General features: G+C 40.2%; 1 protein-coding gene and 1 long non-coding RNA gene across 2 annotated transcripts in view; both read right to left on the reverse strand.

Moving 5' to 3' along the window:
* The window catches only part of PPARGC1A (PPARG coactivator 1 alpha), a 363,672-nt gene that overhangs the window by 184,623 nt on the left and 151,710 nt on the right, over nucleotides 1-27,339 (reverse strand). The window lies entirely within an intron of this gene.
* On the reverse strand, nucleotides 825-27,022 carry LOC147652955 (uncharacterized). Its single transcript, XR_015286718.1, has 6 exons — nucleotides 26,942-27,022; nucleotides 25,774-25,959; nucleotides 25,164-25,298; nucleotides 24,222-24,364; nucleotides 1,085-4,671; nucleotides 825-972 (listed from the first exon to the last, which is right to left on the reverse strand). It is a non-coding gene; the product is annotated as an uncharacterized LOC147652955 (long non-coding RNA).

The raw sequence follows: 27,339 nt of genomic DNA on the forward strand, positions 1-27,339 counted from the left end.
GCCCTAACCTTAAACTGTAGTGCTATTAAGAACTATTATAAAAGACAAGTTTGAAAATGACAATTTTAATGATAGAAGGACAGGCTAACAATCCCCATGTCAAGACAGTTGCCAGGATCATCCCAAATCACAGAGGATAAAAATTCTTGAAATGGTAAAACACATGGATTTGAGTGAGATTGCTTTGATTTCTTAATTTTCTTTTATCAGATGTGCTGCTTGCTTACAGCTAGAGGTAACCCCTAAGGTGCTTGCCACCCTGTCTTCCTCCATAGCCATCAGGTCTCCTCTTTCACCTTGCAAGTGGATGTCACTAAAACAAACTGTTAGGCATCAGGAGAGGCTCAGATATGCCTCACACAAGGTTTTATTCGATAAAGGTTCTTAGGAATAGGAACCCCTTATGCTGAAATCTTTTTCAGGACTGTGCCTGGATTTGTTATAAAGCAATATTGCTTACATATACAAAAATATTATATATACTTATATATATAAGCTCTTTCTAACGTGTTTCTGCATCTTCTGGAGATTCTTATCACCCTGTGTGGCTTCAGGAATGCCAGGAATCCATCAGAACAAGGGTGTGAAGGTAAGCACATCTCAAATATGGGGTAGCATTGTCTTTAGTAAGGCTTCTTCATTTTTTTGGTCACAGCAGAGGTAGCACTGGTCAATCTAGAAGGTAAGTCAGGTAAGCAGGCTGGCAAAGGTGAAAAGATAAAGTATTTTTCATCACCAGTGCAACATGGAGAATGTGTGCAGAGGGAGAAGGGAGGATGAAACCTTGTCATAGCTCCCTCTTCACAAAGTGCAAGGCAGCTTCATTTCAAATGGAAGAAAGAAGACTCAGATTGTTTATTCCACATGTTCCAGCATTCCTCAAACCCATGACTTTAATCTCCTTAAGGCATCAGTACAACATCACCTGCCTTGTTCTCCTTCATCTATGTGAATCTGAGCAGATAGACGATTCTGAAAAAAAGCCAGGGGATACTCATCAATTCATCACTTTTATCTACTCCTCTCATTTCTTTCTTTATTTGAAATATTCTGTTTTGTCTGAGTGAAGTCAACTTGCCCTTACCTTCTAGGCCTGTTTCTTTTGTCCTCTTTTTTTGGTACCTTTTCCTGCAAAGGTAGGAGACTTATAGCTGAGAGCACTCACGTATGTTGATACTGACAGCAAAGTGGCATCACTGATCTGGGCAGCACTTTCTGATGCTGCTCCAGGAAAAGCATGACAGCTGTACCTGGGCTTTCAGAACAATGACAGTATCAGACATAACCAGCCACTTCCTATGGCCTTACTGCAGAACATCCTTTACTGACCACTAACCCACTGAACCATTCCCTGAACTCCATTTCCTTTACACTTTCTTTTACTTCTCTGTCCCTTTCAGCCTCATCTCTCTTTATTCTCATAGCCAGACACTCTTCCTCCCCTATCTTCTCCCCAAAACTTCTTAAAAGAAAATAGGTAAAAAAAGAAAATTAACATGAAAACTGAATTAAGGTAGTTTTGATCTACTTTCTAAAAACCATCTATTTATTTGTTTTGCCTGCATGCTTTCCTGCCAACCCCCTCCCAGTCTGCCCTGTTTAAACAGAACACTTTTTAGCAGACATTACTTATGAATTCCTATCACTGCAGAGAATAATTCAGTAGGGTCAACATTTCAGACATCGTTTGTAGTTGCTGCAGTTAGATGATATTATGTCCACTGCAACTATAAGAAGATAAAAAGTCATAACTGCAGTGACTGGGTGAAGAAAGGATGAGAAGAAAGGATAGATAGGTAGCATCTAGTTCAACTACTAGATTTTTATAAATCCTTTGAAAGTAAGTATTTGGCCTGCAGAAAATCCCTGGAATTATTCATTCATCACCTGATAATAATCACCTAGGATTATAATAATTATGTGACTATCATAAAGTTATCCCTTAGCATCTAAGGCTCCAAAGAACCCTCATGCAGCATACTGGGGAAGAAAAACCTATGAATAGAGCAGGTATGCTGTTTTTGGGATTCACTGAACTGATCCAGCCTTGGTGGTAAGCTACTGTCCACTCCCAGCTTCTACCATAAACCACATAAAGCACATTCATAAATGCAAAGATGCCAACAGAGATACCCCACAAGAGGAATGGCTGTACAACGAATGATGAGTAAAAGAATAGATGTTTTATTAGGGAAGAGCCCTACAGCTACTCATATTTTGGCACCAGGCTGAGCAGAGGCGCCTGAACAGCCCAGCCTGCAGTGCAGTTGTGTGCAGCTGTGTGCAGCTGTGTGCAGCTCTGTACAGCTGTGTGCAGCTGTGTGCAGCTGCGTGCAGCTCTGTACAGCTGTGTGCAGTTGTGTGCAGTTGTGTGCAGCTGTGTGCAGCTCTGTACAGTTGTGTGCAGCTCTGTACAGCTGTGTGCAGCTGTGTACAGCTGTGTGCAGCTCTGTGCAGCTCTGTACAGTTGTGTGCAGCTGTGTGCAGCTGTGTGCAGTTGTGTGCAGCTGTGTGCAGCTCTGTGCAGCTGTGTGCAGTTGTGTGCAGTTGTGTGCAGCTGTGTGCAGCTCTGTACAGTTGTGTGCAGCTCTGTACAGCTGTGTGCAGCTGTGTACAGCTGTGTGCAGTTGTGTGCAGCTGCGTGCAGCTCTGTGCAGCTGTGTGCAGCTGTGTGCAGCTGCATACAGCTGTGTGCAGCTCTGTGCAGTTGTGTGCAGCTGTGTACAGCTGTGTGCAGCTGCGTACAGCTGTGTACAGCTGCGTACAGCTGTGTGCAGCTGTGTGCAGCTGTGTGCAGCGCTAGCAGCGGGTGCTTTGGCACAAGGAGTCCCAGCAATGCGCGTGGCCTGCAGGGACTGCCGCTGTCGGGGCACCCGGTGCAGTGCCAGCCTAAGGATCTTTGTCAGCTGTGCAGCAGCAGTGACAGGGACCGGCAGCAGGAGGGAGCAGATGAGGAGGGGAACTAACTGCTGGCATCTGGTTTGTGCCAGCGGCAGAGCACCGGCCGGAGGGCAGCCGGAACAGGGATGTGTGCCTGGGATGGAACAGCAGCAGAACCAGCCTGGGGAAGGATACTGCCCACACAGAATGACTTTCTGCCGAGACTGACAGCTCAGGGACTCTCCTTTTGTTCTCATTTTCTTGCAGATAATGGTTTCCTTGTACGCCTACCAAACAATATTTACGCAGGACTGGATATATAGCTCTCATTAGAGCAAATGCTACTACCTAAATAGGGCTACTTGTGACTCTGCACCTCGAGTTTCACTCATCCCTGGTTTGAAGTGCACTAAAAGCACATTATTACTGCTTAAGATGCAAACTACTATGGTGAAAAATATCACTTTTTACCTTCAGTGAAGGAAGTTAAAAATTAATGGTTAGTTGAAACTAAGGTGAACCGTAAACAGAAACTCCTTGTGACCATGTGCAAGCTATTCCCAATCTATAATGAGGTTATACTTACTACTTAGATTAATTACTCTTTTTAGTCTATCTTAATTTATTTTATGCTTTAGGAAACCAACATGTCCACTAACCACTCTGTATGTGATAAAGAAACACAATAAAAGCAATTTCTCTCCTAACCCCCCCAAAAATCTGTTCTCAGTAATGCTTTTTTGAATCCAGCATACTTTCTCCTAATAAGGTTTCGGTATGCCATAAATAACACTAATGAGACTTTGTCTTGCCTATGTAATATATTTCCTTAATATAGCTTTAGATTTTCTTATGTTGCATGGAAAACTAACAGTCACAGAAAGAAATGTCCTCCAACAGCACATTAAAACCAAAAGCACAATTAAATATAAATTAATTCAGTAATTTAATTGCACTATTGTCATTTTAAAAAATTCAGAAGAAAAGTAATGGTTCATTTTTTTCTATTGGTAAATAATAAAAGTGCTGAGGGAACTGAATAATATTTAAATAAACATTATAGTGACTATCCATGATACAGATACCTTTTATTGCCAGGTAAATTCTGTGCTAATGAAGATAGAGTTCAAAGCATTTACCTTTGCAAGCTGAGGGACCAGTCCTGCAAGTGTTACGCAAGCAGTCCCAGGTAAGAGACATAAGATTTGATTCTGGTTTTAGAGACCTCATAGTCTAGGTGCATATTTCCAGCCTCAAAATGCAGATACTTTAAATATCATCTGCAAAATTCAGACTGCTAAGCAGAGGTATACATTGAAACAATCTCTTAGGTTGACAAACAGTATGTATTTATGCCATCTGCAGCTCCCATCGTTCTACAAGCAGACCAGCATTGGGTGGATTTTTTCCTCATCTAAAAATAAGAGCCTGTGGGGTTTTGTCCCTAAAAAAAAAAGACAAAGTGCACTACTGCAGAAAAATTGAATTTTTATTTGGGGCAGTATAGATTTGAAACCTATTCTGTTTTCAAATATAAACACATCTGTTACCTGTTTTCGCTCAGAAAGCAATACAAGACTTGTGCAAAATTTCAGTGGGAAGGAACATGCACACCAAATTATAGACCAGGCATCTGAACAAATGATTAAGCCAGGATGGAACTATATGGCTAAAGATTAGCAATAAAATGACTTACATACTTCAGGAAGGGAGATTCATGACAACATGAGCCTATTCATCTCATTTTACTAGCATGTAAGGCTTCAGAACAACTCTTTCATGAAGGAATACCTAAAAGAGGTGTAAACAAATGGCAAAAGGCATGAAAATCAAAAATTTATCAAGAGAAGACTAAACCTAACTAACAGCTTCCTTTGGTGTGATTAATTTTCAAAAGAGCATAATGACCTTAACTCTCTGGACTCCAGCAAAGTGGTTTTTATGTATATGGGAAACCCTTAGCTCAAACAAAGATGAATTTAAGACGATAACTGTAAGGGAAAAAAGAAGCAGAAGGGAAGGGCAAGAAGACGTATACATGGCTCAGGTAAGAGCTTCTCTGGAAGCCCAAGCACAGCTTCAACTGCTGGCTCCTGAGCAGGATACAAACCTCACTGGGTGCAGAAAGAAAAGGATTTTTAAGAGAATGCTAATATGCAGAAAATAAGCATTTTTTCAAAGTCAGGGAATTCTCCTAGACTGAGACACACTTAATATGTGCTGATTCTTCTTTCTATATGCAAGAGAGTTTTTCCGCTTTTTCCTTGCTAAATCTGTTGATCAAACAAAAGAATATTAATCCTCCACAAATGTTGCCACATATTTTTGGCTTTTCTCAGTTTACTGTAAGTTAAACAGCAAAAATCCAACTGTTTATGGCACATCTATGTAGTCTATTTTGATGGGTATGCATAAAAGACCCCAAAAAGGTCTTGCTTTTGCATGTCTCCTGGAAATTCAGAAAGTTTTATTAAATCACAACAAAATGTTGGGACTTCAAGCTCTAAAAGCTTCATGTTTCTTTCTAAACTTCTCTAGTGCCTGAGCTCACATTACAAAATTTTAAACCAAGAGCCTTGCAAGGTAAGTGTGTTGCAAGGTAAGTGTAACCCATGTATTTTTTCTGAAGAAGGAAAATTACTCCTGACAAACCAGATCTTCATGAATGCTTCCTCAAAATCACGTATAGGCAAGAATCAGGTTATTAGAAAAATCCCACAAAATTGCAAAACATGGGTCAAAATAGAGCCGTGTTTTTCTCAGAAGAACTTTTTACTACCTTTAAAATATTAGACCTTCAGCAGAAAAAGCTACAGAAGTAATATTAACTGCATTTTTTCAAGACTCCACAGACTGGTGCCAGTGGTTGCTTCCACTAAGAAAGGGATTTTGTGATCATAAAGTCATAGTAAAATGCTGAATTTACCCTGTAAGACCAAATTGCAATCCATGAAATCAAGTACAAGAGAGAAGCCAACTCTAAGGGCAGCTAAGAGAAATGACAAAGGGAGCAAGGCTGATCAATATTAGGATTTTGATTCTAGCTCTAGATAGATAGAGAGATCATTCCCCCATGTCCCTTTCTGGCAGGCTATATTAGCAGAAGTGATGTCAAATATTGTCATTTCATATCCAGACAATTGGCATTACTACCTCATTCTCAAAGTATGGAGAGGCATGCCTGGACATACATTGGGCCACAAATCTGACTAGACATCTCTGAACTGAGAGATGCATCTGCACTTTGTCAAACTATTTTGACTCACTTCCAGTTGGAATCAGACTCAGGATAACAGTCCTTGTATTTCATCAAGGTTATTTATGATGCATCTCTTTTTATTTTCCCCCACAAGATACTGTCTTTGAGTTATTTTTTTTTCCTGCATCACTGCTGTCTTTTGAAGAGCGACTTCTGAAAAGAGATTAATGAGCATTACTACTCACTTTGCTGGGACTGGGTGGCTACAGCTTAGCTACAGCCAGACTCAGGGCACCCCAATAACACCAGCAACCTAGAATAAATTAGCCTCCACATGCATTTAATATGATGTCAATGACAGAAACCAGACAGTCTGATATTCCTGTTAAAAATGCATCTTCTCTTCTACAAGGACTACCAATACTATATAATACTATAAAATGCCTATAAGGGACCCTCTTAACCTGGGGCTCTACACAGCAGAAAATCTTGTATGAATATACAAGGTCCAGAGAGCAAAGAGGCATTGCAGATCACAGAAATCCAGAGTTTCACAGTAAGTGCTGTGTTTCATTGGGTTGATGCTTACAATAGTCAAAGCACTTGGAAGTTAAAAGTCCTCTTCACACTTTCAAGACTACACAGATTTTCAACTGTGCTCAAATCCCTGCCTTGGTAAATTCAAACCCAGCCAGCTCCAGATCACGCTGCTCCAGCAGCCCGTGCTGAAGACCCAGCAGCAGATCAACCCTCACAACCAATACCCAATATCCACAGCACCTCAGGATTTCAACCCTGTCTAGGACATGGCTTCCTGCTAAACCTGCACCTCCCAGGTCAAGTGCCTTGGAGTTTGACCTGCATGTTAACTCTAGACACACCACTTATGTAAAAAATGGCAAAAATCTCTTTCCCAGTTCAGAGGCTGATACTGCTTCAGCAACCACTGACAAATATGAGGTACAGCAATAACAGAATTCTGCCCCCACAAACACACACAATTTCACATGGCAGATTAACTGGGAGTCCTGTCAACATAGTATTGTTTTCATTCAGTTCTGTTTCATAACATGACAGGAATACTGGCTCCTAATACAGAAAATATCCACTTGATGTACAAATATCCAAGATGAGCAAAGGAAGTCGTCTTTATCCTGCTCTTGGTAGAAGGTATCTCCTGTGTAGCAGCAGTGATGGCCTATCAGGAGCAAAACCTTCTACAGTCAATGTGTGTCTTTGCCAGGCACTCATTTATGAAGAATTTAATTGCATGCTGCTTTAACTTAAATAGATGCATACAGTACATATTTTAATTTAAGTGTCATAAAATCTTTTAGGCTGGTTTCAGTTTAATAACAGGATCATTAGATAATACTTTCTTCAGTAAAGATTATGGTAGTCTTTATTTCTGCAGCAATATTTGTGGGCATGCCCTCCCTTTATTATTGACCATTGGACATTCATTTTCCTTAAAGAAAAAAATCTGTTACAAAATGTTTTCAGAACCTGAGAAGTTCAACACACCCCTTAGCTCATCACTGTAATATCTCCAGTACAAATAAGATATTATCTATGACACTGAATTTAATGCATACACAAATGTGATAGCATACTAACTTTCTTGTGCCAGACTCTGGGTAATCTGTGGATTCACTGAAAAAAGAACAGACAGTGCTGCACTTCCAGAATTTTAACAACAGGTTTATTCTTCTGCTTTTGCACTCAACCGTCTGTTATTTCAGACAAACACAAGGATCTAAAATTACTTAAACCCTTAAAACAAAATGTTTTAGGAAGCTGAAGAAGAAACAACCATATTGAGAAGATAAATAACCATATTGAGAGAAGTAACTGCAGAGAAGAGCAGCTCCAGAGTGCAGAACTGAGCTTCAGTTTGGTCACCAGTCACCACAGAATCCAAACACCCTCTGAGAGAAGGAAACCCTTTGAATCCATGTAAACTTAAGGGAAATTTTGTGAGAATGTTCTTGAGCTATTGCTTACATTACTCTGTTTCCATTTTTCTCAGAAATATTGTGAATAAAGTCTCTTTCAAGGTACTGAGTAAACCAAGGCAAAAACAGAAACCCTAAGAAAGATACGGCAGTAAAAAGCGAACAGAAACAGGTATTTTAGAATTTTTCAGGAAAGTTTAGAAAATTCTTGGCATCAAATTTTACTTTTCTTTTTGCTTTTTTTTTTTTTTTTATTCCCCTCTCATACAATTTCACCCTTTCTACCAGTAGTTCCAGAAAAGGCATTATATACAGTAAAGATACCAATACAGTCTTCAGTCTTTTGTCAGATCTCTCACAGCATTGTGATTTTTGAGAAGATGAAAAATTTATAGTGTCCATCTCTCATTTAAGCAGTTTTATATAAGCATAATATATACATAATCCACCAAACTGATGGCAGGATTTTTAAGGTCCAGGTTTTGAGGCACATCTGGTATTCACATCTTTAAGGAAATTTAAATCAGTGCATCTCTGGTATTTCTGCTAGGTGTGCTTGTGACACATCGCAAACATGCCCTTATCTGAATGTGAAATGCCTGTTATCCTGTAGACAACATGTATTTTATCATGTTGGATCAGAGCCTGCTCTGTGAAGTAGAACCCCCATTTTGTAAGAGCACATTTCTGCTTCCTACAGATAAGAAGAGAGAAATCACGAATTATGTTTTTTCCTGTGCTCTGGCAAGTAGCTCCATTGCCTCTTAATGGCTCTCCACACAGAAACCAACAGGCAGGACTAATGCTCGGGATTGTTATTACCAAAGGCAAAAGAAGATGGAAAAATTGTAGAAGAGAATCAGGTTGTGGGGACAAGAAAGACTTATAACCAGAGGCCATTAACCTTCCAAAGCAGAGGAAAGGAAAGTCATGGATCCAAGGCAAAGGCTGACTCATTACTTTCTAGTTTCCCATACCCATAGTATGTGCTGGGTAAGAAATTACTGGGCCTTTTTCATTTCCTTTTTGCTCATGTTGTCCTTGAAGAAGACCATTGCTCTGCAGCTGAAGCAGGCAGAGCTTGGGACATGGGGTACTGGGCACCCAAATTACAAGAGCTCTTTGGCTTAGGAAGGGTACTGGTATCCCTAGTCTAGGACAGACCCAAGAGACCTTCTGCTGGACAAAATGACAAAACAATGCGCTAGGAAAGCCAAATTTACTAGAACTTTCTTCCTGAAATTACTTTATTATATGAAATTTTTTTATGTTCCTACCCTGAAAGTAAGAAATCCATCCTCTGGTTTTACTGAATCAGTAAATTTTCCTTTGTCCTTGATGATACCAAAATTCTTTAGTCCTTCAGGACAATAGTTAACCTAACAGGGAAGAACTTCCAGATCTCAAAATAGTTGTCTGTTTAGTGCCAATCAATCGACTACATATCCACAGGGCTCTACAACTAACATTTTACAAATTCTAGTTATTAATACTTGCATTTAGCTTCAGTGTACTTAGAAATAATTAATCTCTTCAACAACACTTTGATTTAAGCATGTTGTATTATTCACCCTATTTTGCAGGCTGGAAATGAAAATGCTATAGTCTCCAAGGATGCCACAGGCAAAGCTGGGAATGAAGCTTGAGTAGCTACTCCTCACCCACCCACCATCTCACTTTTAAAAAAACTGAGAAACCTGACTGCCCACTCACTTGAATCTTAAGTTTTGCACCCATCCTGCAAGCAACCATACATTATGCAAAGCAGGCAAGAACTCAGCTCTGGACTTTTAATTTTCCTCCATCTGGGGACCAGTCCTGCTTTTCTGCAATCTCAATGCAAATCAGAAGTGTATCCATTGGAGTCATTAGCATTGCATCAGTCAAATCACCGCCAGCAGTATCAAAACTGCAATGTTTTATTTTAATAATGAGGAAATACAAGCATTTTAGAAGAGGCTATCATATGCGAACAATCAGAGGAAGACTTTCAAGGATTTTTAGTGGAGAAATGGTATCATCACTCATCAGTGCTAGACTCAGCCTTTTTCTTAAAAAAAATAAAACAAAATCTAAGGGTGCAGAAATATAATCAATTCAAATTAGTATTGATTTCTAAATAATGTGGAATTAAGTTAGACATTTACAAACTGTAAATCACTGTTATTTAGTAAGAATCAGCAACATATGTTACATAGCAATAGACAGAACCACTGATAGATTGGAGACAGGAAATTTGCTTCCATAAAGTTGGCTATGGCACTGACATTGTAACCAAGTTCATGTCCTACATTTGAAGTAAAAGGATAGAAGAATGTGAGGTCTAAGCCAAAACTGACTGCTTCTCATAGCCTTCTCTAAGAAAAATTAGAACTGTATCAAAAACCAAATAGAAAATACAGACAAACTCCCAAGACGTCAGGCAAAGTACTGTGGATTTATTTCAGCTTAATTGAGACCAGAATTTTGCATCAAGCCTGTGATGTACTCATACAGGAGTCTCAAGGGAGATGCAGGGAATAATATCCAATCAGGAAATGGTGGTACAGAGGTGTAAATTGGTGACCTCTATAGGGCTACACAGCTTGACTGTTACTAAGCCAAAAGTAGAACACAAATCACTGGGACTTTTATTTTCAAGACAGTGAAATTGTCTTGTATTCAGACATGGGCTCTTACCATGACTACATCTAGAGGATTGCAATTATTTTCATTTTACACTTTTTATGTGCCTGTGTGATATCTGCTTTCCAAAGCTGATTTCACTTCCTTTTAAAAATGGATGTTGAGAAATACCACTTATAGACAGCTCCTGTGAAATCATATCATGTATGCTTTGTCTAAATACTGGGGGTGATTTCAGGTTCCTCTTGGAACCATCCAAACAGCATGGAAGTGCATCCAAGCCACTTCCAAAGTGTCTGCTTTCGTAGAAGAGGAATAAGGAAATCTGTGTCTTTGTTGAAATATGCACCTAAGAACCATGAAACAGAGGCTCTGAGTGTGTTATCAGCAGTTTGATAATACAGTGCTAGGCACTATACTTTCCACAGAAAAAATACTCAGTATTTCTATGGGAAAATTCAGGGCAAGCTTTTCAGGAGCAACTGAATAATGTGCCCCCAGTTTCCAAAACAGATGCAATTTTTAGAAAGTTTTTTGTTTATGTTTGGGCTAAAACATGGAGAAAAGCTTTTGCAATCACCTGCGTGACAGTTTCTTCTGCCCTGGTTTTCCTCTCCCTGAACAAATGCAGAATACCACTATATGCCATCAAAATGTTTCATTAATTCCTGCCTAAAAAGGACCCTGGATTTAGGATGCTGGAGAACTACACAGAACCTTCATAAAGCAAGGGGTAAGTGAAGAAACAGAGCTGCTTATGCATTCATTTCACTGCTTGAAAACTACTGTTAAGGGACAACAGTCATATTAAACACACATCAAGAGCTGTTATGAAACATCGGGAGGCAAAACTCAGCACTCACAGTGGGGATTTACGTATGTCCCAAATTCCAGCTCGATGACAGTATCTGCAGTCCCAGACTGTGCCGCAGATTCTTCCCACTTCATAAACTCCTGTGGTATATATGCATACAAACGTGTGCCTGCATATGAATTACGTATACAGTCCTGCGCTCAGTTTATGTAAGTAAAAAGTGAGCTGAGAGCAATTTGCAGGGGACAACTCACCCTTCCCCTGCTGCCTCTAACAGAGATTCTCACAGAGCAAGTAAGCACTCGGGAAACTAGTGCAAAATATGTTCTGCCTCTGAGCATTTGGCTACTCTCATCTCTTTCTGGAATTAGAGTTATGACCATCTCAAATACCCAGATGAGAGGCCACAGAAAATGTTTTAAAGAAACATAGAGTTATCACTACTTACACATTCCAGACTTCTGTTCAGCTGCAAATACATTAATGCAAGCAAGAAAAGAAGAGTGTGATGTGGGAAAGGAGGCTGTCTACAATTTATCACTGCTGTGCAGACATGCCCTGAGAAGAGAGCTGTGCTGAAAACCCAAATATAGGAACATCTATATTAGCAGCAGTTATTTCTGATTTGGTCTGAGGGACTTTCCAAACTCAAGGGGCTCACAATGAAGGACTGGCCAGCCATGAAGAGCCTGCAGTAAAGCTGAAAGGACATGTAAATTGCTCTGATATCCCAACAGACTTCTGCTGTTTCAGGGATGCTATTCTAATCCCAAGAAACAAGGAGTCCCATTTTCTGCTTTGCTCACTAATGCAGCAGGTTCCTATTTGGGCTTTATCAGGGGATTTTTATCTGCCAAATTACAGCTGATAATTCAATTTGATGCAATTTCTTAAAAATGCTGAGTCTGAACTGGATCAGATTCTCAGCTGGGAAAAGTCACTGCTTCTGTGTAAGATCTGAGCATGAAATGGGTTAAAACTCATAAAAAAGAGTATATTCTGTATTTTATTAGAGCATTAATAAAGAAAGGCATACAAAAATTATAGTTTTCTAAAAGGTCAAAAGACAGCTCTCTGCTCCTTAGAACATATTTTGCACAATATAGAAAAATGATGAATAACTTGGGGAAATAACTCAACTGTATCTTCTTCGATGCCTAAAAAGACTGCCTTTGAGCTGTTTGGGAATTAAACATTTAACAGCAAAAAATGAAAAAGCCTGTCAATACTTTGTGAACCAGCTACATGAGCAAAAGCTGTCGAAACTGGCCCTCTGAAATTGCTCCCACTACTAAGTGTTTCTCCTTCAAGGTTTTCTTGGGTACAAGTAATCCAAAGCAGTTTTTCTAAAATCAGGTTCTGTCTTGCAATACTCTAAAGTCTTTACTCTTAAGTATCTGTATATATTACATATATATAAAATTGTGGAGCTTTTCAAACTGTGTCTTTGCCTCTGTGTTCAACTTTGGTCTCTCCTCTCTCCCTTACAGGACTTTTCTCCACCTCTAAAACTTACATATTTTTCCCCCATCTAGTCTCAGAACCTTTTTCCAACCACAGACTGTCTCTTCCCAACTGCTCACAGGAGCAACCCCAGCCTAGTGCACCAAGGGCCAACATTCAGCCTTAGAAGAGGAAAGAAGAAAGATATACACTTACTACAAGTGAAAAAAAAAAATCCAAAAGCAAGCTCTAATCTCACTATCTCCAGTTGTTCCCAGTCTGTAGTTTAATTTACTGCTGGGTTAGCAGGGTGTTCCACAATGCCTCTCATAATTACTTTCTCGAGGCTCTAATTCAACTGCAATTACCCACTGCGGAAGTTAAGAGAATTGGATCACAGCTCTGCTAAGATCCAGCTAAACCACCTGAGCGAGCAGCTGGCCAGCCCCCAGAGCTTCTTCCCTCACTAAGGTGAATCCAGACCTTACTGATCCGTGTGGGGAGACCATCTCCCAAGGGACTCTTCCACTTACCCATCCCAGATATCTTGCCTCTGAGTCCAAAAAATCGTTTTTGCAAGAAAGGAAATATTTATGTATGGTTTTTAATGTGGACTAAAGAGTTACACTAACAAAGCAATCCGGCAGAGCTTCCTTTCACACCCACAGCTGACCAGCTGGGTTCATGGCTCACAGCTGGCCAAATGATCTAGATAATTAAAGAAGAAAAAAAACCTCTCTTTGTTGTTCAGGGATTTCAAGTCTGTTTCATCAAGAACATTATGTCCTTGATCTATCTCTGCTCTTTTTTGACTTTTTTTTTTTTTTTTTTTTTTTTTTTTTTAAACTGCCGGATTTAAAGGCCAGTATGACTCTATGGAAACTGCCTATCAGCCATCACGGGCCATACCTACATAAAAGAAATGTCAGGACAGAAGGATCTCTAACGAATGCTCAGTAGAGTTCCCTTTACTCACAAAAGGCCATATACTGTATAGGGCAAACGTTTATGGGCAGCTCCAAAATGCCCACTATGGGACAGGAGGGTAGCAAAGCAGCAAGTGCACTCTGCATTCAAACAGCCCATCGCTCTGCCCTGCTCCCCCTGCTTAACCCTAAGCACATGGATCATTGTGTCCACACTACACCCTCTAATGTGCTTTCTGCATCACATGTGGGGGTCTGGCCATGCAGTCAGACCCATCACAGTCTCCACGGATCCTACAAAATTCAGCAGTGTCAACACCAGTGTCTGCTGAAGCAGCTACTTGTCGGGGAAGGACTGAAAAAGGCAATGGTACGGATTAATTTATCTCCGCGATCTGCTTTGACTGTCACTTTGCTTAATACCCAGCACCCCATACAACTTTCAGCGCAGGCCCAGGCTTATTGCATTTCAGGAGGACACAAGCTTATGGCACAAAAATGTATTTACTTGATGATTTAGCAAAACCCTCTTCACACATTTTGACTGCAGAGCCAATGTCCAAAAATGTACGCTCTGCTGGCAAACAAGAAACCTGTGCACATTAAAAAGATTTCAATTATAGAGCAATTGCAGGGAGAGAGGAGGAAGAAACTGACTTATGAATTTCAGTGTGAAAAACAGTTTGTAGCAGGATGACTTTGCCAGGACAACATACCCTGTAGCATATCTCCATAGCTAAGTGGTGCAGAATTGTCAAGTAATACAGCGCTGCTAACAACGCTGTCATACAGACGCTGTTTAGTCAGCAACTGCACCTCTATGACACTCCACACTTGGTGAATGCTTAGGTTCCCAAATGAAATGTGATACCTTGCTAATGCAAAAGACAGCCTAAACCACATTACCCCCCACGCGCACCCTACTGACCTTAAATTCGGTGCCTTTCACGATTAACCTTCTTGCAATTGAAAGATTTACCATAATCCCACTTAGCTATTTTCAAAGTGTACAAACTCCCTACGTCGGCGCTGTTACTGCAGCTGACTGCACAATTTCTTCCAGTTTTCAGAAGGCAAACAATACCATTTCAGACACACTTGGCTTCTGTCTCCACCACTTGACCTCCCTCATTTAGAGCACAAGCCCCCAGTGTGGCAGTGGTGGTGTCTTTGTTGAGCTGTTGCCCTGTGATAGCTAATACATGCATACATTACTGCTGACATTTAAAAACATTCCTAACAGTTTGTGTGAGTACATGGTAAACAGATGCTATGGGACTTTTTACCCATTATCAGTCATCTCTGAAGACTGCAGTAAAGTGACAGGTTGTTTGAGACTCTTCGGTCTAACAGTGAGAGATTTATTTTTAATAGAATATTGATATTATGGCACAAAATGCCATTTGGTGTTTACTTTTTTTTTTCCTCCTAGAACTGCAGTTTATGGGTTTTTTAAGCTTTTGCAAGCCTCTGTTATATCTACTACTCTTCTTTTTATGAAAAAAAGTTAGAGACTTTTATGAACTCTCTGATTAAAGTATCTCCATCTGAATGTAGATTAAAAGTTCCAACACCTGAGAGCATTAAAACCAATGAATATTTATATAGAAAAACAGCAGATGAATGCACTTTAAATCTTCAATGCAAGTCTAGTCATGGGGTTTATCTTATTTTAGGGCTTACTTTTTATTAAAATGAACTCTTGCATATTTACACTACAGAAATAAATTTTATTTGCAAGCACAATACAGTAAGAATCTTACAAATTGATGGCCTTGGTGAAAAGTAAATGTACTCCTCAAACTAATTTATTTCTTTTTCAAGTATATATTTAAGAGGATTTTCATTGTGTGCTGCTAACACAGTTTGGTGCAGAGTAGGTGCATTCATTGGAGCTGGTTCTGATTTCACACTCGTGTAAGTCAAGCAGTGTCCATGGAGCTACGGTAACCACACCAGTGATCCTCGCTCTTTTGGCAAGGACCACTGCAAATTGTTATCCCTGGACTTCAATATTTGTGTTATACCACATGTGCTTGGTTGCTACAACTACAAGCAACTCACACTGTACCTCCAAGTTGCCGTCCTTCCTGATAGAAGACAACCACAGTGAGCAGGAGCCAGTCACCAAACCAGTTCTTCCCAGAAATGGTATGGGACTGCAAGGTCAGCCTAAACCCTTCAACCTTCTTGAATGCTGACCCCAAACCTGCCTCACTCAGCACGTGTAGTAAAAGTCAACATCATCACTGACCCAAGTCCCATGGCAAGTGAACCATCTACAGAAAGGGTGCCGTAGTGCAAAAGAAGGTGAACAGAGACTTCTGTTCTGCACAGAAAGGAGCTCCTAGACTCTCTGCATCCTTCTAGTGGCAAAAATCCCACTCACTTACTCCAAGATTTGCTCCTCATTTGAATGGGAAGAAATACATGGTTTCAGGGAGATGCAGCACAACTGAAAATGAAATCTTGATGCAGTCCAACCTTTTAGCAAACCCCTTTTCTCTTTAGATCTTGTGCTTTGTAAGAAGATTTGTTGCACCGTCTCCAAGCCTATGCTGTTCTATTTTGGTTTTAAATGTAACCTTAGAAATAAATGTTTACAAATCAGCTCATTGTGTCTTTGTTTTGAAGCTTAAAGCTTCACTTTGATTGCTGCCTTTTTGACATTTTGCATAGGAAATATGTTTGCATGTTCACAGCACTATTGAGACAGCAATTAGATCACCATATTCCAGCTGTTACAAGGTTTTGTAATGCATTTTCCAATAAACATTTTGAAGAAAACAGAAGTATTTTAGTATGTCAAGCAGATACGCTGAGATTTTGTTTTGTTTAGCTTTTTCCGTCTTATGCTTTTCTGCATGATACCATACTTTTTTAGATTCTTCTATTTCACTTCCTTTAATTCACCCAAATAAAAAGGGTCAGGTTTACAAAAGTAGTGGTTGGAGAACTTCTGATTTTGGGGATATGGGAAGCTAAGCCAAGAGAATTTTCAGAAAATTGACCTCTTTGTCTTATGCTACGAAGCACTACAACCGGGACAGCTTTTAAAACACTTGCTATTATTTTGCTGATCTTCTTTAGGCAGGAACATTTTTAGCATTTCCAAGAACTGTCTACCTACCCAGTTTCTTTCCATCCTTCCTCAATAATTTTTTTCACTTCAAAAAAGAAAAAATACACTTTTTTCCCCCACCTGTTAAAATTAAATGCCCAGCTCCCTTGACACGGAAATGATTTCCAGCCGTGCAAGAGAACACGTGCATTACACACCAAGATAAACAGCATCCAGGCACAAGGGCCAAAAGCAACAAGACCTGAGCCTCAGTGGCCAAACAGATCAGACAGAGTCTTGGTTGTGAAAACCTTGGTCACTTTTTCTAACTCAGTTCATGCCAGTCAAAAACCAAGCTCATGATGTACACCAGGCAGCAGCAGTTGCCCTGGTGAAAGACAAACAAATCTGCAACCTCTTGCTTTATGCTTAGGATCAGATAACAATTATGGAATTCTTTTCTTCTTACCTGCTGTTTAATACTTCCTGGTATAGATGATTACACACAAGAAAACTTCCTTTATATTTATTTTATCTTTTTCTGATTCTGGACCTCACATGTCACAATTTTTGCCTTATCATTTTCTTTCACAAGAATTGCTATGAAAATTTTCATACTTGTTGCTTCATGTGATAAAAAGAAAGTCTTGTTCCGTCTAAATTTAGTCAACTAATTGCAATTGAGATGGCTGATTTATCTTCCGTGGTTTTCGATTGATCACTTTGAATTTGGTATACTCTAAAGAGATCTATACATTGACTACATTTTTTGGGTGTTGTATATAATTTTCAGTGTGTAACTGGAGTCCTTTTCCTTATGGTAAAAAGGCTGATAAGTACCGAGAGAAGAAAATAAATTTGCCAAAAGACTGTGCAGCAGTGGTGGGAAACAATCCTCAATCAATTCCAGTATTTCAGACCTGGTTGTCAACTATTTTTTTGGATGGCAGTTGTTACAAATGTAATAGTAGTAGCAGGACAAGGAAGACTTGTAAACCTCTTGGGAGATTTCCTCTTACCTCCAGATAACTTCCACACTTGCACAGATGCTCACAGCGATTCCACCATACAGGAGGCTGGTTCATACAACCCAAAGGAGAGCAAAGCCTAGGTCTGCACAGACCAGAGTTTATGCCTGCCCACTGCTCTGAGGGGATTGTCATTGCTCCATCTGATTCAAAGTCTCTCAATTAGAAGTGCAAACATATGTGAGCTGCAGCAGAAGAGTTTATTTTAAGTTTCCCTCTCATCTTTGAGGAAAATGAGCCATTATAAATTCTGCAGCTGCCTGTCTATCACTGGTGGGACAGCACTGAGTTGGGGCCATTTCAGCCTCCCTCGGGTTTCAAAATAATTATGCATGATTTTGTCACATCAAGATGAGTTTATTTGCAATTCCCAGGTGTCATGCATGTCCAACGCAACCTTGCAGAGCACTCTAGTGCTGATAACCTAAAAATACTCCTTGTAAAAAGGGTTTGCTCTTCATATATTTCACCCAGTTTGCAACTAATACTTTAGTTGCCAGTTAAACAAAAGTATTGATTTTAAAGTTGCTCTTTTAACCTACAACGTACTACATGGCCTCTGTTCAGTTTCTCTTAACTTTATGTTCTTGGATGTGCACTTGCATCTGCTAAGGGAAATCTATCACTTGTACTTAGTTTCACTGGCAAGCTTTAGGAAGTAACAGCCTTTCTTCAGGAATTTTGTCCTGGAAATGCAACAGGTAACAATAAAAAAAGTTAAAGCAGGCTAACAGTACATGTTTTACACTAGATTACAAGGCTCTTTTTATTGCTCTTACTGTCTGATGGTCTCTGTTACAGCTTCTATATTGCAATATTGTTTTATTACCAATTAGTTATGTAAAATACTCAAAGACACACAGAACAAATGACAATATAACCTAGCAAATGCATAGTAGTGAAGCAACTTTAACTCTTTCATCCTAATTATCTTTACAATGAAAGGAATCAAGTAGTTTTTGCAGCTGGCAGGTACTCCAGGTTGTTTTTCCAATAGCCTTATTATCAGAGTACAGTGTTAAAAAATTCTGGAGGGAAAAAAACCAAATCTGGAAGGTAATCCATATGTCATTTAAACCTCATAGGCACCAGTGTCTTTCAGTCGATTAACACAAAAGAGTAACTATTAAATTATTTAGGCCATCTTCTTGTCTAAAGGGTTACTCTTAGTAATCCTGTCTCTAGATCTACTAGATCTACTGTCCCTAGATCTACTGAGACAATTCTTTGCAGCTTTTCAACTACAGTCCCTGAATGCTGGGAGCAGAACACAGTGTTCTCTTGCTTAAAAACAGATGAGAAACGTGAACTTGCTTATGAAATCCAGACAAAGAGGATACACATAATATAATCAGTTCAATTCCTTCTCTTCCCATGTCCTGCACCTGTACTACTCTTGCAATTTTACTTTTCTGAGCCTTAATATTTAATTTAAAAGAATTGGAGACACATATCTATCAGGAAAATATCTGTAGAGAAGCTTAACAATCCCAGAAAAGAACCTTAAACTCTGAGAGAAATTGTCAGGACCAGGCTCTAGCAAAAAGCTGCATAATTAGCCAGGACATTCTATCTAAACTGGATGATCAATAATATATTTAGCCCTTTTACTTTCTGAAATTATTGAGAGTGAAAACATGACCCATGGAATTTGCACATCCCTAGTCATTGAAGCACTGATTTTTGGAACATCTGTGACAAGGAAGCATCACCCGGTGACTAACACGTTCATCTGGAAAGCAAGCAAGCTGCTGCTGTCTAATACTCAGAGCAAGACAGGCTTTTGGTTTTTCTTTGGATGTGCCATTACAAGAACTAGAAAATGCTGAGCCAGGAAACTGTGAGACAGTTCAAGAGAGAAAAGACATTAGAGGACCAGAGGAATTTGACAGAAAATGCATCTCTTGTTCCTGCGTGCTACTACATTAACATTACACCAGCAGGGCAGCCTCTAAAGGGTGAACTATTTCTGTTCAAAATTTTTAAGATTAATACATGTCTTGTGTATTAAGGGATAAATTGCATAAATACTATTCAGGAACCTCCAAGGAAAGAAATGAGGGGTAAAAAGGTATGAGAAAGGAGCAGATGGACCAATAGATGTGAAAGAAAGTCAGTTACGAGCAAATACAAAGCTGAAGTCTGTGAACATTTCTGAAGCCTTCAAATGGAGGAGGTGAATCACACAAACCTTATAGCTGTCATAACAAATTAGTCTGTCCCAAAATTGAGGAAATAATTTGATAGCAAATTACCTGAAATAATTAAAGAGGGATAAGAGGTTAAGTCACCTACGCGAACAAAACAAAAACCATTTCTAATATCCTTGACACTCCTCTCTTACTGAGATCTCCTCTCCACATCAAGTTCAAGCAATTCATCTTCACTTCAGAAGCTGCTCAGTTTTGACCCTGCATGCATGTTGATGTCCCAGTTGCTGGTATGTCTTCCTGCTGCCTTGGCTAGCCCATGTTCCCCATCAATGTCCCTTCATGTCTCTCCTTCTTCCCCTCCTTCAGGAGCAGCACACCCTCCCCTCTCTTGTGCCACACTCCTCCTCAAAGTCATTGAACAAAACACAGTAGGAAGCTTTTTCATAACACACCAGAATAAGACAGAAATCAAGAAAAAAAAACCCTGAACCACCTTTAGACCAAATCTTTGTCTAATCAACTAACACCTTGTAAAGATACAGGACAACCTCCTGCTGTGGGGTCTCAAGCTCAGCACCTGCCAGGACTAGGTCCTTTAACTGAAACTTGTCATGTGCTCAGGGACGGGGGAAAGGAAGGTTTTGAGCTCTGAGTGGCTTAGGAATCCATATGTCTCATATTAATCCATCAGTACTCTAAACAAAAAAAAAGCAAATGCTCCAGCCAGATTTGAAACACAGAAGAAATGAATTCTTTAATTTAGAATTTTCCGTTGTACAAAATGAAAAATTCCAATAGAATGCTGTTACAAGAAAGCATTTGCTAATAATGCTTCTTACTTGTTTAGAGAAAAAATTTGCTGTTATTAGAAGAGTTTCAGAGACATGTGGAACTGCAGTCATATGAATGCAGAGGCTGGAACCTGGCATTAATTTCAGTTTGCTGGTTTACTGCATCTTGTATGTATCTACAAGAGAGAGCTGTATTTCTGCACTCACTATTAGAAAACCTATTACAGAAAAGTCATTTAGGATGAACACCCCGCACTCGTAGCCATAGGTGTCTTCTTCAGCTAAATTAAAAACCATTGTCTTTTCAGGTCATAAAAATCATCAAAATTTTAGTTACAAATTACACCATGGTAAGTGTCAGCATCTTTTCCACAGATTTAGCATTGTTTGAAGATAAACTGAAACAGATCGGTGCAATACTTAATTGAGCTCTCAACAGCATCATTGATAAAAGAGTATTAGTAGTCTTTGGCAGAGACTTTATTGATAGCCACTAAGATGCCATACAGCAATGCTTCTAAACAGAGTGGATCACATTTTCTCTGATGCCCTAAGGCCTTTTCTATTGCTCTTGTGGCATAAAGAGGCTTAAAGACAGCAGACCTCAACCTCAGGGATATTTCCTGCTTAACAAGATTTCTCAGGTAATAAATAGCTGCAACTACCTCTGTTCCTCAGCATATTAAGTACATGAAATAAGAATGATGTTCTATTCTGTGTCTCTTCTGCCAACAGCTCCTAAGGTAAGGGTTCAAGCAAAATTCAGGTAGTCTAAAGACCTCAGCCTCTGACAAGCAGGGAAACTACCCCAATCAAAAGAAAATCAGGAACAACAGAGATAGGGGCATATTTGTTGCTGCATCTTTTTGCATGTAAAGGGATGGACAAATCAAGTAGTGAGGCCACAGTCACATCCTAAAGCTCTGCTGTGTCAAAACTTTGTTTTCTGGACAGATTTGACTGCCAGATACTACTTTGATCCTAAGCCCTCTTGAACACAGTAGGGCCATCAAGAACTGTTCAAGCTCCTCAGAGAGAATGAAAATGACCCCAGTGATGTTACTGCTCTCTACAGAATAAGGGCTAAACAGGATGATGAATACCTCATTTTTTTCCCATAAGATCTGGTATTTTGATTTTTTGCAGGAAGTATATTAAAGCCATACAATAGATGTAAAAGATGTTTATGTATTCAACAAAAACATACCTGCATCTGAATCTATTCTTGCACGTTTTACAGAAAGTCCGATGGCACAATACTAGTATTCAGTTGTAATTCACTGATTCCCAACAGAATGAATGAGTATCTTTCAAGAAAGCCCTTGGAAATGCTGATGACTAGCGACTATTGGTACAAACCAGTTTTACAGATCATAGAAAATCAGTTACTCATAGAAAGCATGACAGATACAGAATATTCTTACTGCAGATGGGTAAAAAATTGTGCGCTATGATCCGTAAATCGATAAATATCCAACAAATCAGCAACACAAACAAGATGAGAGAACTTTATTTCATCTTCAATCAGAGAGTAAGATATATATACATTGGGTGAGAAAGCAGTGAAATAGCTACCATGCTAATTTTCCACTCATCTAGTAATACAGATCCTTTACATTTCAATACATTTTTTTCTCTCCTTTGTGATCATATTTGTATCTGCAGAGCTTTCAGGCCCAGGACACAAGCTGTGAAATACGTTAAGCTGGTGCTGGTTTTGTTTTTTAATAAAACAGAAAAACAACAATATAATGCTTTAAAAATCAATATGTTCTTTTACATTTAAAGTACTTTAGGATAGTAATTTAAAACCAAAATAACAGCAAAAAACGGGCTGGATTCAGGTGATAGAAAGCAAACACAGAGGTGTACTAAAGAAGCCTACACATACATATAGCCCTCTACCTACAGAAAGGACATGAATAAGCCTTTATGCAGCAGGGATTTAAGCAGCACTTCTTCAAGTATTGGGATTTTTTTTGCAAATCCACAATTTAACCTTCATCTAAGAGCTGTCATATGTCCCGCCTTCCCCAGGAATGACCTCTTTTTCCACCTGAAAGTTGATTTCCAAGTGACGAAAGAGGAATTTGGCCAGATGCCTTGGACATACAAATCTCTACAGCCACGGATGCGGATGTCTCAAGTCCCAAGCAAATGGTTTCAGAGCATGTGCAGGCCACCTGTATAGGCCCCTGTGCCCATTACTCTACCCAAGAAATTATACACAAAACTAGGGTAAACCCTGCTCCCTTACTCCATAGGAAAAAATATACAAAAGCAGAACCTATTTGTAGCTGGACCCACAGCAGCAAAATTCAAAACTTTTGTTGTGTGCTATCCATATAAAAATTCAAGTATGAGGGGAAGAGACAGAAATGCATGTGTAAATTGAAGATCAGAAGGGGCAGTCTAGGAATCTCTAGTAGGCAGACACAGGACGTCATTTATATCCCTCCCCCATGACAGCAGACAGTGGTGCTTCACTGCAAGTGAGAATCTCTGGTGCCTTCTGCTTCAGCCCTTCAGCTGCCCTCCTAGAGTATGCAACATGCACATCTGGAGACTCAGAAACCGTCCTGCAAGCCAGCAGCATCTTCCAGCACTGGGATGGCTACGGATCAGCTATTCCAGTGGCAGAAGCAACAACAGCATTTTTATCTTTAGCACTTATTTTTAAATTACATTATTAGCTTGTCTAGACACGATTACATTATTATCTGTGTCTTTGCCAAGACAGGTTGGACAAGAAGATCTTTGAGGGCCCTTTCAACACGGTGTTGTACAGGCTACAGTTGTATAATCTGTACAGCATCCTAAAAGTAGTGAAAAATCTCAAACTCTTTACAATTTGGAACAACATAAAATGACTGACATGCTTATCAAAACAACCAGCTCAAGATTCTACATTTGTTTTCTAGTTGCTCAAGTATTTCTACAGGCACTACTTGGGAACTAGCATATGTTTTGAGAAAGTCATTTTCCCACTGTATGCTAGCTTGCATGCATTATGGTTTGTACTTTTCTTTAAAAAGAAATGGGAGACTACTGAGATATTATTGTACTCCACGTTTACCCAGTTACCCTTTTTTAACCAGACACATTTGTCATTCTGTTGAAAAAATAAGTGTTTGATACTTATCGTATGCTCACAGACTTCAGCCACAGTTACTATTAAAAAATGCAGGGTAGCTGAAGAGCCCTTTTATTATTTATGTTTGCTGCGTCTCCACTCATACTCTACTTCTTTCTAAGGCAGTATGACCAGTGGTAATGAGGGCCAGACTCTTAGCCTGATAAACACAGTATTTTCCAAACCTCTAGCATAGCTGACTACTGGGCCTACCTGTGTAACCACAGTGGCTGTGAACTCTTCATCTGTGAGCTGCTGAGAAAGCAGGAAATTCCTGCTGGGACACCTAGAGTACATCTCCCTCTGGCATTCTGGCTCCATGCATGGTTGAGACCACCAGATGATGGTGGTGGTACCTGTTCATGTGGAAAGAGCCTGACACTGGTGCAACAGCCTGCAAGGAGCATTGCTTCACCTGACACAGCAGACAAGCAGCCTGTGCAGGCATGGTGCTGGAAACAGATCTTGATACCCTCCCTCCTAATGAGTCATGCAGTGGGCCAGGGGATAAGCACAGGGCTACTTGTGGGATAAGGCATTTTTCAGTGGAAGGTTCTGATTTGGTCTATTCTTTAGTATTTTACAGAACAACAGACAAACAGAAAAGAAAGCTTATCTGTTTCTATATTTGATGCATTGGAATTCTTTCTGTATTTGATGTAGTTGACTAAGTTCTTGGTTACAAGTTTACCTTAGAGGAAAGAAAACTCCCAGGAGGCTATGTATAAAGACTTAAAAAATATTAAACATCTCACAAAATAGGTCTATTTCAGGAGGAAGATATAACCATCATGTGTCTGCATATGGTGTTCAACATGAGAGCCTAGATCACAAGGCTCAGCCAGAACTGCCTGGTCCATGACAGCCCCCCTCAACTCTTCCAGCCTGATTCAAGAAGATCAAAATTGAAGTCTAGAGTGACACACATCATCTAAAATTGCTTCAATATTTTTTAGATAAAAAGGAATGCTGGGGGGATCTAGATCTTCTGCTGTCAGCTAGCTGTAGCATGGGCTGACAGCTGTAAGCAGATGATTTTCTTTTGGGTGGTTGCCCAGCTGCAAACACTCACTGGCAGAGGTGAAAGGCCCCTGACTCACACGTTTCCAGTTCTTCAAAATACACCCATTTGTCAAAAAGTGGCATATTAATTACCATGTTCCTTGTTCAAGGCAAACACCGTATTCCTTGTCCTCCAAAGTCTCTTCCAAACCCCACTTTTGGAGCATCTCCCAGTGATTAAGTTGGGAAGTAGGGAAAACACTCAAGGTGCTACCAAACTTTCATTTGCTGCAGACAGAGCAAAGGGTAGATAAAACTTTCCTGCTGAACATGCCCCCACAGAATCCACCCTCCCCTCTGCCTCCACCTCCAGACAGCTTCAGCTGTCCTAAACCCAGAGTTCCTCTTGCTACTCCAGAGCAGGCAGCACATCTGCCCCCATCCAGCCTCCTCTGCACTCTGCCTGCACCTCCTCCTCCCAACCAGGGCAGCCCAGCCAACACAAATTTGCTGCTTCTTTCTGGGAGAAAAGGAGGTATTCCTCAGAAGTCCCTTGTGGCAGGCACCAGCATGTGCCATGTGCACTGGGAGCTGGGTTCTCTTACACGGCACTACCCTTTGTGACTCCCTACAGCTCAGCAGCTGCATGCCAGTGAGAACCTTATCCCTCCTTGCTCTTTTACTGCCTGGGGGCCTGCTAACTTTTTCTGTGGCTAACTCCATCAAGCTGCCAGAAAGGAAGGATCCCAAAAACACTGCTTACCTCAACCTGCAAGCTCCTAAATGAACAAGTTTTGCAGAGGTACTGCTAATGTCCAGAACCAGCTCTACTGTGGCTGGCCTTGAATGGGCTCAGGAGAAAGGACTCGTGAAAAACAGTATCCATCACTCCTGAAAACTGCCTGGCACAGTGTGATAAGTTCAGCTGCCGACCACATGCATTTTCTGGCTTTGAACAAATAGCACAAGTCAATTCTCCATAAATTCAAAATGCATATTAGAACAGAGAAATATATTTTAAGTGGGTTTCACATCCTTCCTCTCTTTTTCACCCTAGCTGCTGGAGATTAAGCCTGCCACTTCACTGCTTCGTTCTTTTGCCACATAACAAGACATGAAGAGAGTTCGTTGCCTTTCGTCACCCCTGAATCACCTGGATGAGACACAAGGAAACAACCTGTGCCTGAGCTGGGATTTGGAGGGGTAAGGGATGGCAACAGAGGGAGGGCATACTGGGAAACAGCTTTTTAATTGCGCTTCCTGAAAAATGCTGCTGTAGAGAAAATGACTGACGGAGAAAGCAAGACAGTCTGAAAGCAGTCACCGTACTGCAACCCACTCAGGGAGCTGAAGAAATAAGTGGCATTTTTGTACTCTGAGTGGCCTAAACAAATAAATTACAGTCTTGATAACCTTTTATTTCAGAGCTGTGCCATTTGTGCTACTCCAGTTGGATTGTGTCATTCCCAGGATAAATCCTCAATTGCAAGGGCTTTAAAATTGAGCTATAAAAATTTCCTCTGGGCAGAAATCTGGCAAAATGTAGCACAATGGAAAAAAGAAGCAAAGGGAATCAGTCTAAAAATAGAAGGGAGTAAAAGAACTTGAGAACCTTTAGGTGGACAACAATTCGTCAAACTTTTCTCCCTTGCACTCTGGTAAGCAAAAGAGAGGGTGGGGGCCACACTGGAGAGATATGACAGCTTGCCTGCAGTTCCTGAGAAAAGCACCTTCACTGCCAAGGTTTGAGAAAACAGGACAGTGGCCAGAATGTCACTGTGAGTGAAGGAGATCTCAAACTGGGAAGGATGAGGCAGGCTGAAAAAATGCCACAAGCTGCTCAGCCCCAGGTGATTACCCTATCCAGAAGCCACCCCAGAAGCTGAGTCACCCTCCTAAACTTAAAGTCAGCCTGCCTAAATCTCACCTACATTCCTATTCCTGTTGTTTCCTACTTGCTGCCTCCACATTTAAACCTTGCTGTGGTTCTCTCTATCCCTGCTGAGATGCCTTCAGAGACACCCTGCTTGGAAGCACTAGGCGTGAGGCTGACTCTGTGCTTTATTACCTCATAAAAGCTTAGTTTCTCTCCATAGCTTAGTTTTTATGTGCAAATTAAAATAACTTTTGTTTAAGTTTGCTGCTACCAGAACAACACAGACATGGCTGAGAGAGCAAATTCACAACCAGTGGGAAGTTAGTCCACTGAGCATTCACCCCATGACAGCACTCAGGGCAATGCCTAAATTACCTGTATTTACAAGAATAAGAAATAATGCCTCAAATATACCAGAACAGGTGGCAGCACTGAAGAAGGATGGCAGTTACA

Source organism: Cyanistes caeruleus, chromosome 5 (genome assembly GCF_971803275.1).
Source record: "Cyanistes caeruleus chromosome 5, bCyaCae1.hap1.1, whole genome shotgun sequence".
NCBI classification, from domain to species: Eukaryota; Metazoa; Chordata; class Aves; order Passeriformes; family Paridae; genus Cyanistes; species Cyanistes caeruleus.